This window comes from Mandrillus leucophaeus, unplaced genomic scaffold (assembly GCF_000951045.1).
Source record: "Mandrillus leucophaeus isolate KB7577 unplaced genomic scaffold, Mleu.le_1.0 Scaffold221, whole genome shotgun sequence".
Taxonomy (NCBI): Eukaryota; Metazoa; Chordata; class Mammalia; order Primates; family Cercopithecidae; genus Mandrillus; species Mandrillus leucophaeus.
In genome coordinates, this window is record NW_012102266.1 from 2,846,674 (window position 1) to 2,857,562 (window position 10,889).

General features: G+C 40.5%; 1 pseudogene; it reads left to right on the top strand.

Annotated features, from left to right (window-relative positions):
- The window catches only part of LOC105540546, a 6,319-nt pseudogene extending 261 nt beyond the window's left edge, over window positions 1-6,058 (top strand).
- Window positions 6,059-10,889: the final 4,831 nt, after the last annotated feature.

Consider the following 10,889-nt stretch of genomic DNA (forward strand, 5'->3'; position numbering starts at 1 on the left):
CTCGTCGCCGCGCCCCGCCTGTTCCACGCGCTGTGAACCTGGCCCGGCCGCGGCAAGTTAAACTTAGGTACCCAGACCTTCCTAACCACCGAGATGTGGTTCTGCCCACACCCTGTAGAGACATTCTCCAAAGGGCTGACCTTCTTTCTGCTTCGCAGCCCCCTTACACGAGAGTGGCACTCTTGTTACCAGGCGTAGGTCACTCATCCTGTGTCACAGCCGCCCAAGGGATAGAGATGTGTTAGCCAAGGTCATCTAGTTGGTCGTCATCTAACCAAGGTCATCTAGTCCAGTCAGCACCTCCAGGAAGGACCTCGCTGCAGATACAGGGGACTTAGCCTGTATAGCCAAAGATTTCCAGATAACAGTGATTATATCAGGAGAGAGGGATTAGGAGAAGAGGGAGAGGGGAGAAGACTAGCAGTTACTGTACTGATTTTTCCCCCAAGTACGTGTACGCACTTTTTTTAAATTGTAAAATAGCAGACAGATTATCAACTTTCATATCATTATATGCTGCACCTAACACAGTACCTGAAATAGTTGGTGTTCAATAATGTACATTAAATAAATTAACTAATGGAGTACAATAGAGGAAAATAAGGAACTTCAAATCAGAAGTCTTGATTTGAGTCCGAGACTACTTTAATGCCAGTTGTGCAGTTGTCTGACCTTGTACAGGTCACTTAGTCTCCATAAGTCTCCATATTTCTACCTGAAAAGTAAGAATAACACTGTCCACCATCCCTGACTCAGGCAGGTGACAGAGTCAAATAAAATAGAACGTATGAGAACTTCTTAAACTTTTTTTTTTTTTTTCAGACGGAGTCTCACCCTGTCGCCCAGGCTGGAGTGCAATGGTGCCATCTCAGCTCTATTATCCTGCCTTAGCCTCCCAAGTAGCTGGGATTACAGGTGCACGCCACCACACCCAGTTAATTTTTGTACTTTTAGTAGACACGGGGTTTCACCATGTTGGCCAGGCTGGTCTCGAACTCCTGACCTCGTGATCTGCCCGCCTCAGCCTCCCAAAGTGCTGGGAGGCATGAGCCACCGCACCCGTCGGAAAACATTTTTTAAACTGTTTTTCATTAAAGATATAAACAATTGTTTTTGTTGTTCTCAATTTTTTTTCAGGAACTCATTTATAGATTTAACATTAATCTATCTCTTGAACTTGACAGTTGTAAGCATTCTAAAACACCTCACTGAAAAGTTAATACTGTGTAGCAATACTCTGACTTCCGATCTCACTGTGCAGCTACCATGGGTGGTTTTCTTTGGCGGTGACTCCTATCCTCTAAGACTGTGTGTAGGTGGAGATCCAGGTTATTGTCTGGAACGTGCTGTTTGGGGTGGTGTTGAAAACAGATACCATCTTCATCCTCTCCGGTGAACACCCTTAATAGCTATAAGGTATGTTGGTTTCTCCATCTTTTCAGCAAATATTTATTAGTGGCTGCAATGAGCTGAGCATTGGTACTGGAAATGCAGTAATGAACAAGACAAACAAGGTCTTGATACGTAGGGAGTGTTCTTTATAATAGGAGAGAGGGTAGGAACAGGAAAATAAAGTAAGTACTGTTTGCGATGTACACTTTGAGGAGACAACAAAGAGTGATGTAATATTGACAGTAATTGGAGTAGACCACTTCAGATAGGATGAAGGGGCAAGGCTTCTCTGAAGAGGTGAGATGTGAGCAGAGATGTGTAATGCAGCAGACCTGTGCTTATCCGGACAGAAAGAAGAGCATGCAAAGACTCAAGGAGGGAATGTGCTCGGCACGTGCGCAGAGCAACAAGGAAGCAGGACTATGAGAGTGATAAAGAAGAGAGGACAGGGAGTGGGACCAGATCGTGTCTAGCCTTGTAGGTCATGAGAAAGCCTTTGGTTACATTCTGAGAGAAATGAGAAGCACGTGGAGGGTTTCGAGCAGAGGACTGACAAGATTTGACATCAATTTCTGATCACACTCTGCTGTGTGACTGCAGGGCATGTGAGGATGAATGCAGGATGACCAGTAATGAGATGATGGTGGCTTAGTGTCCCTAATGGAGGTAGAGGTGACACACGGTCTGGATGTATTTTGAAGATGGAGCTGTCACGGTTTACTGATGGGTTGGGAGTAAGCTGTATTAATTTCCTAAGACTATCATAACAAATTACCGCAACTAATGTTTCTGTTGGCTAAAAACAACAGAAATTGATTCCTTCACAGTTCTAGGGGCTAGAAGTCCAAAATCAAGATGTCAGCAGAGCCTCTCCAAAGGCTCGAGTGGAGAATCCTTCCTTGCCCCTTCTAGCTTCTGGTGACTCTAGGTGTTCTTTGGCCTGTGCCAGCATACCTCCAATCTCTGCCTCTGTCTCCACATGGCCTTCTGTGTCTCAAATCTCCTTCTGCCTTTCTCTTATAAGCATACTTCCTTGTAAGTGCATACTCATTCCGCTTAGGGCCCACCCTAAATCCAGAATGATATCATCTCAAGATATTTGTAGGTTTTATGAAGATTCTGTTTCCAAATAAGTTCAAAGTGGCAAGTTCCAGGTGGGCATATCTTTCTTAGGGAGTGGGCAATATTCAACCCACTACATGGACAATGAGGTATAAGATGAGCTTTGAAGTTACCCTTGGTTTACAGTTACTATATTTTATGTTTTACTTACCACTTTTCATTTGAACGTCACAAACACTTTATGTGGCAGGTATTATTATTCCAGTATTAGAAACATGGAAACTAAGGCTATGAAAATGGTGCATAGAGCTGGAGTTGGAACCTAGAATCCTTAGGCTGTACCTCAGCTGCTTGCCTGCTTTGTGGGTGGTAAGGTAAGAAGATTTCTTCTTAGGTGGCAGACAATGAAGGGAGTCAATGGAAAATTATAGCAGAACGACGAGCTGCTTAGTTTGTTATTTTTTCAGTCATTGCTAACAACTCATCAAATTCTTCCTTACAGGACGTCTCTAACATATGATAGAATTCATTTGTGAGCTATAATGAGTGAGCAAGTGCTATGGTGGAATTTTGCTTTACTTACTCACAACCATAGGCAAACAAAAAACTGTTTCCCATTTGAGTTGAGGCTTTTCTTCTAGCCCAAATCAGGTTTATTAGGTCTATTCTTAAATATTCTTGGTTTTCTGTTTTTTGTTCTTTTCATTTTTGAGATGGAGTCTCACTCTGTCACCAGGCTGGAGTGCAGTGGTGCAGTCTCAGCTCACTGCAACCCCCGCCTCCCAGGTTCAAGCGATTCTCCTGCCTCAGCCTCCAGAGTAACTGGGACTACAGGCACCCGCCACTACACCCAGCTAATTTTTGTATTTTTAGTAGAGATGGGGGTTCACCATGTTGGCCAGGATGGTCTCAATCCCTTAACCTCATGATCCACCCGCCTTGGCCTCCAAAAGTGCTGGGATTACAGGCTGAGCCACCGCACCCGGCCTATTCTTAAATATTCTTAAGATAGTCCTTAATGTTCATAATATTCATATGAATATGCAAACATTCAAAAATATTCATATGAATATTTCTAGGCAGATAAGAGATGAGGCTGAGACTAGGCATCTGCAGCATAACCAGGAGTAGAGGCAGAGCTGATTCTGGCTTGAGAAATGATGGGCTCTGCTGGGAGACTAGGCTGTGAGAACAGGCTGTGAGTTATACAACCAAAAAGAACACTTCAGCGCCATGGGTACTGGCTGAGACATAGAGATCAGAAGCCCACACCCATGCTCAGCACTCAACCATGCTGAGGATAAGTAAGCTCCTTTGGCAACCAAGAAGAAGGAGGGGCCTTGTCTCAAACATTGCATAGGACACATTTGTACAAAAAAAAAAAAAAAGATTGTTCATCTGAAATTCAAATTTAGGAGGCAAGTGAGCTGAAGCTTAGAGTGTGAGAGGCAATGTAGCATGGACTAGGACATCAGCTGGCACCAAAAAACCTGGATTGGAATCTTGGCTCTGCTGGGTCACCAGTTAACCTTGGACCTTCCACTAAACACAGCCTCTCCATTTCTTCAGCTATAAAGTGGGGCAAATAGTCATATTAATACCTACCTCATAGTTTTTGTATGAAGATTAAATGACTCAATAGGTGTGGAGTGCTTACCACAGTGCCTAACTCACAGTGTTAGCTCTTATTCTTTGAGTTTAAAATTGCCTGAATATTCATCTCATGATAACTATTTTAAACCAAAAGGACTTTTATTTGGTTGAGTCTGAATTGTAATTTCCAAATCAAGGTCTGTTTGCTTGTTTGCTTTCAACTAAAGGAAATTTAATAAGCTATAGTGGGACCCTACCTCTCAATTTGTCTGGGACACTCCCACTTTAGGATTGTTGTCCCAGCATTATTTTTTAAAGTACCCACCTTTTATTATAAAAAGTGTTACGATTTGGACAATAGAACTTATGGGTTATCCTATTACAGAGATATCAAGAAGTCACTCATTTTTACACGAGTTTAGTGTGAAAATTTCAATACCTGTCCTTTGCCCCCACACACATAATCATCACTAGAGTCTATTTTAATTTTCCTTAAAGGAGCAAACTCGGCCTGTGTCCCACTTATTCGTGGCCTATAGCTTGGTGTGTCCCTTTAATACAAGTGGAAACTGTACAGCCAGAAGAAACCTCCCCTAACACTGAAACCAATGGTGAATTTGGTAAATGCCCTGCAGAAGATATGGAATAGGAACAAGCATTGAAAGATCTAGAAACACTGATGAGATGGTTGAATTACGCATTCTGCTTCAGAGCAAGATTGCTGGGGCAGTGATTGGAGAAGGAGGCAAGAATATCGAGGCTCTCTGTACGGACTACAATGCTAGCGTTTCAGTCTCAGACAGCAGTGGCCCCGAGTGCATACTGAGTATCAGTGCTGATATTGAAACAATTGGAGAAATTCTGAAGAAAATCATCCCTAACTTGGAAGAGGACATGAAGTTGCCATTACTCACTGCAACCAGCCAGCTCCCGCTGGAATCTGATGCTGTTGAGTGCTTAAATTACCAACACTATAAAGGAAGTGACTTTGACTGCGAGTTGAGGCTGTTGATTCATCAGAGTCTAGCAGGAGGAATGTTGGGGTCAAAGGTGCTAAAATCAAAGAACTTTGAGAGAACACTCAAACAACCATCAAGCTTTTCTAGGAATGCTGTTCTCATCCCACTGACAGAGTTGTTCTTATTGGAGGAAAACCAAATAGGGTTGTAGAGTGCATAAAGATCATGCTTGATCTTATATCTGAGTCTCCCATCAAAGGACCTGTACAGCCTTATGATCCCAATTTTTACAATGAAACCTATGATTATGGTGGTTTTGCAATGATGTTTGATGACCACCCTGGATGCCCAGTGGATTTCCGATGTGGGGAAGAGGTGGTTTTGACAGAATGCCTCCTGGTCGGGGTGGGCATCCCATGCCTCCATTTGGAAGAGATATGAGCCCTCATTGAGGATCACCTCCTCCTCCTCCTGGATGAGATGGCCGGGGTGGTAGCAGAGCTTGGAATCTTCCTCTTCCTCCACCACCACCACCACCTAGAGTGGGGAGACCTAATGGCCTGTGACAGAAGAGGGAGACCTAAAGACTGTTACGATGGCATGGTTGGTTTCAGTCCTGATGAAACTTGGAACTGTACAATAGATACATGGAGCCCATCAGAATGGCAGATGGCTTATGAACCACAGGGGGGCTCCAGATATGATTATTCCCATGCAGCGGGTCGTGGCTCATATGGTGATCTTGGTGGACCTATTATTACTATACAAGTAACTATTCCCAAAGATTTGACTGGATCTATTATTGGCAAAAGTGGTCAGCAGATTAAACCCATCATGAGTTGGGAGCTATGATCAAAACTGATGAGCCTTTAAAAGGATCCGAAAATCAGATCATTACCGTTATAGGAACACAGGACCAGATACAGAATGCACAGTATTAGATGCAGAACAATGTGAAGCAGTATTCCGGAAAGTTTTCTAAGATTAGTGAAGAACTGAAGGAGTCCTGCAACTTTTTTTTCTTTTTTTTTTTTTTATCTGCTTCTGTTTAAAAAGCCAACATTCCTCTGCTTCGTCAGTGTTCTGCATTTGAGGTGTAGTGAAATCTTTGCTGTTCACCAGATGTAATGTTTTAGTTCCTTACAAATAGGGTTGGGGGGAAGGGTGTGCAAAAACTAACTTTGAAATTTTGAAACAGCAGCAGAGTGAATGGATTTTATTTTTTGTTATTGTTGGTGATTTTAAAAAAATTTCCCCCATGTAATTACTGCGAACACCTTGTTTTGTGGCCACTGTAACATTTGGAAGTGGGACAGGGAGGAAAAGTAACAATAGTCCACATGTCCCTGGCATCTGTTCGAGCAGTGGGCAGGATGTAATGCTCTTTTTAAAGAAACATTTTATGATTTTTAAAATAAATTTAGTGAACCTATTTTTGGTGGTCATTTTTTTTAAGACAGTCATTTTAAAATTGTGGCTGAATTTCCCACCTCACCCTGAAACTGAACACTAAGTTTGGTTTTCAGCTCCTCTGTTGGATATATAAGTGCATCTCCTCTTGGACACAGGCAAAATAACTTGGCAAACTTAGTTCTGGTGATTTCTTGATGGTTTGAAAGCCTACTGCTGGGAAGAAATTCCATCATACATGTTCATGCTTACAATAAGCTGGCGATTTTTTGTTTGATCTTGCAAATGCTTGCCCCTACTTTTCAACAATTTTCTATGTTAGTGGTTGTGAAGAACTAAAGTGGGGAGCAGTACTACAAGTTGAGTAATGGTATGAGTATATACCAGAATTCTGATTGGCAGCAAGTTTTATTAATCAGAATAACACTTGGTTATGGAAGTGACTGATGCTGAAAAAAATTGATATTTTTATTAGATAATTTCTCAATTATAAACTGTCAACTTGCTCTAGTGTCTTATTACACTTTGTAAAATAGATATATATATACTTGTTTTTCCATTGTATGTAAATTGAAAGAAAAAGATATACCATTTCTCTGTTGTATATTGGATTATGTAGGAAATGTTTGTGTACAATTCAAAAAAAGATGAAAAAAGTTCCTGTGGATGTTTTGTGTAGTATATTAACATTTGTAACGATTAAAATTCACTTGCAAATAAATAAAACACTCACGATGCTAGATTTGATATGTGCCCAATTTGAACAAGTGTTGATTGACACCTGTAAAATTTGTTGAAACGTTCCTCTTACAAGGAAATACAGTAATATTAAATTGTAAAAAAAAAGAAAAAAAGCAAACTTAATTATTTTTCTCAAATACATATTTATAAAAACATCTATGACTCCTTCTTGCTCACATGGTAAAATCTTAAAAACTCAACTTACTCTTGCTTTCCAGACTCTTCTCCTTTTCCTACATCCTGCTCCATATTTCCCAGGCACGTATTTCCTTGCAGTGGCAAGAATCTGCCCTACCCAAGCCTGAAGCCATGCACCTTTGCCCCTATCAGTCCTTTTACCTGAAGCATGTTTTTCTCTTTCCACCTTCTACTAATAGGTATTCTTCCGTTTTCAAGGACTTGCTCAAAGTTTGCTTCTACCATAAAATCTTTTTACATTGTAGTATTATTGGCTGTACATGCTTATATTCTCTATTCATTTGAGTTCCTTGATGGTAGTAACTTGGGGTTTAGAATACCACTACATTCAAATTTTTACATGAGTGAATACTACAAACATGTTTTGAATTGAGGTGAATTTTCTATTAAGATTCATGTGCAGTACACACATTGCAAAACATCCTCATAATCATCTTTTTTCTTCTCCAAATATGAGTTCACTAAAAATATTCTCGTAGGAGACAGAACAAATGTTTCTTTTGGAAAATTTGAAATTTCCTTTGAATAAGAAACCATGCCACTAAAATTAGTTCTCTGGCCAAGGAATCCCTGTTAATATGCAATAACATATTACAAAGTATCCTAATTATTTTCTAGAATTTTGTGTTTTTACAAAATTAAAAGTTGGCATAACTTCAAGCAATAACTCTCAATGCATGATAACTCCTAAATATTAATATCTGTAGTAGTGTTTCTCAAGACTTTTAATTTACAGAACATTCCACTTTTCCCTTTTAATTTTTATGATAGTTTAGAAAGGGAAACATAACACAATTGTTCCTACAGGCACCTTCATTTTCAAGCAATATTTAAAGCTCAGGGCCATGTGCTTTTTCTTTTGGCAATTCAGCATTTCTTTAACGCTTAGAAGTGAAATTTTGGCAAGAGAACCTGTGAGGTGAATGAGTCCAATTTATGTAACTCACCAATCAAACCAACTGCATGGGAACAGCCATTTGGTGTCCTTCTGCTTCCTATCTCATAGACCTGCTTCTAAGCAGGTCAGCAGGGTCAGGTGGAAAACACACTAGATTAGGAATCTAGCACAGCTTCTGCCACTAATTAACAAAGCAACTCTTGTCTGAGGGTTACCTTCTCTGAGCTTTAATTTCCTCCCCTGATGAGTGAGGGATAGTTAAATGATTTCTGTAGTGAGCGTTCATTATGGTTAGCTTCCTAACTAGACAAAAGAAAATAAGTCATTCTTCCTTGTCAACATAGATTAAAAGGCTGACTCTGGGCACACTACCTCAGAGCTAGCCCTGCAAACAAAAAGAAAAGAAAAGAAAAGAAAAATTCTAGATGAAATGTTAGAAAATTGAATTGGGGGATAGATGATAATGGTGATGACAATGATGACTGATGACACACATTGTGACTAAGTAGCGTTGTTTTCCCCCCAAGAATAGAAGGGTGGTTCCATTTCAGAAAAATGTATTGGTGATTTAACAAATTTATAAAGAAAAGGAATCTGATAATACTAGTAGATGCAGGTAAAAAATTTGATAAAATTGAACTCTTATTCATAACTCTTGTTAAACTAGGAATAGAAGCAATCATTAACCTGATAATGGACATGTAAAAAATAACATAGCCAACACACTTAAGTAGTGAGATAGAAGCCTTTCATTTGAAGTAACAATGTAAAAAGAGCTAAAAAAAATTTAAACATGGAAAAAACACAACTATCCTTATTTGTAGTAAAAATTCCTGTTGAAATGATCCAGTAGGTAGTACCTGTACTCCTTTTCAAGCTCCCAGTGATCTTTACCAGTCCACAGCCTTAAACAACACCTGTATGCTAATGACTTGCATCTCTATATGTCCAACCATAACTTCTCTCCTAAACTCTATAACTGTTTAATAGCTTCACTTTGGTGTCTAAGCAGAAGACTAATTAAAACTCTCAGTGTTTCCCTAAACTATCCTGCCCCTCTTGTACTCTTCCTACTCAGTAAATGGCAACTATACTTTTCCAGTTGCTCTGATAAAAAATACCTTGGCTCAAGTCCAACACCACCAGTAATAAGTCACGTTGAGAGAATGTTTCATTACTTTTGATAAAAAGTAATGAAAATGACACTTTTCCTCGGTGGTCTTCCTCCTTCAAAACCATAATCCCAGTGTAATCATGAGAATAGAGGGATTTTCTATAGTGTATCTGGCCAGTATTCCTCAAAACTGTCATGGTCATCAAAAACAAGAGAAGCCTGAGAAACTCTCATAGCCAAGAGGAGCCTAAGGAGACAATGACAGCTAAATGTACTGTGCCATGGAAAGAAACAAAGAGTACCCACATTAGAGCTAGAAGAGGCTATTTGGAGCTTGCTATGGCAGAGGAGTAGCCACCATCACTTGCATTTGGTGGAAACCCAAAGGCAGAGACTTAGAGCAGTGGAAAAGCTTCAGAGTGGGAAAAAGAGAAGCTTCAGATTGGAGGCTTTTATCATGGGGAAGCTGTAGGTGGGCCAAACAGAAGCAGGGTTAGGGATACATTCATTCATTCAACAGAGATTGGTCGACCACTCAAGTGCCTCCTAAGTACCTGGGACTTAAATGACTTTCTTTAGTTTTTCCTCGGTTGGAAGCTGCAGCAAAAATTAGGGAAGTTGTTTATTATTAGGTTCTGGCCATGTGGGGCCAATTGCTATAGGGCTTGTTGTTTAGCTTCCTAGACCGGTTGCTACAGGTTTGGGGTAAGAGCTCTGTTTTTATATATGGTCTGTCATTACCCACTGGGTATTCAGTCTCTCTATGGTATCCTGCATGAGATCCTGGAACAGAAAAAGGCATTAGGTAAAAACTAAGGAAACTGAATACAAGTATGGGCTTTAGTTAATAGAAATATAGCAACATTGGCTCATTACTTGTAACAAATGTGCCATACTTATGTAAGATGTTATTAATAATAAGCAAACTGGGTATGGGGTATATGGGAACTCTGTACTATCCTTTCAATACTTCTGTGAATCTGAAACTGTTCCAAAAACAATTTTATTTTAAACACACACAAACACACACACACACACACCCCTTGGAGACCTCCTTGACTCCTCACTTTCTCTCTCACTCCACATCCAGTACTTTAATAAATTCTCTCAGTTCTACAGAGGAAACAGTGTTTGACCACCGCCCCCGCCATGCTCCTGCTCCCACCTAGCCCCAACTTCACCCACTGTCACTTGGAAATCTCACTAGCATTGTAACGGCCCACTTGCTCCACGTCTGCCTGTCTATGGTGCTTTTCTGCAGAGCTTTACCGTGGCCTGCAAGGCCCACATGACCCAATCCCTGGCCCCTACTCTGCCCTCACTTCCCACTGCCCTTTCCCTCACTCCCTCTATTCCATCGTCCTGGCCTAGTGCTGTTTCCAGCCCCTCACACCCTGGGCTCTTTGCAGTTGCTCCCTCTTGCTGAATTGAGTTCTGTTTCCTCATATCAACCCTGCTTCATTTTTCTTCATAACACTGAGCACTTCCTGATATACAATATAAATCTATTTGTTTACTGTCC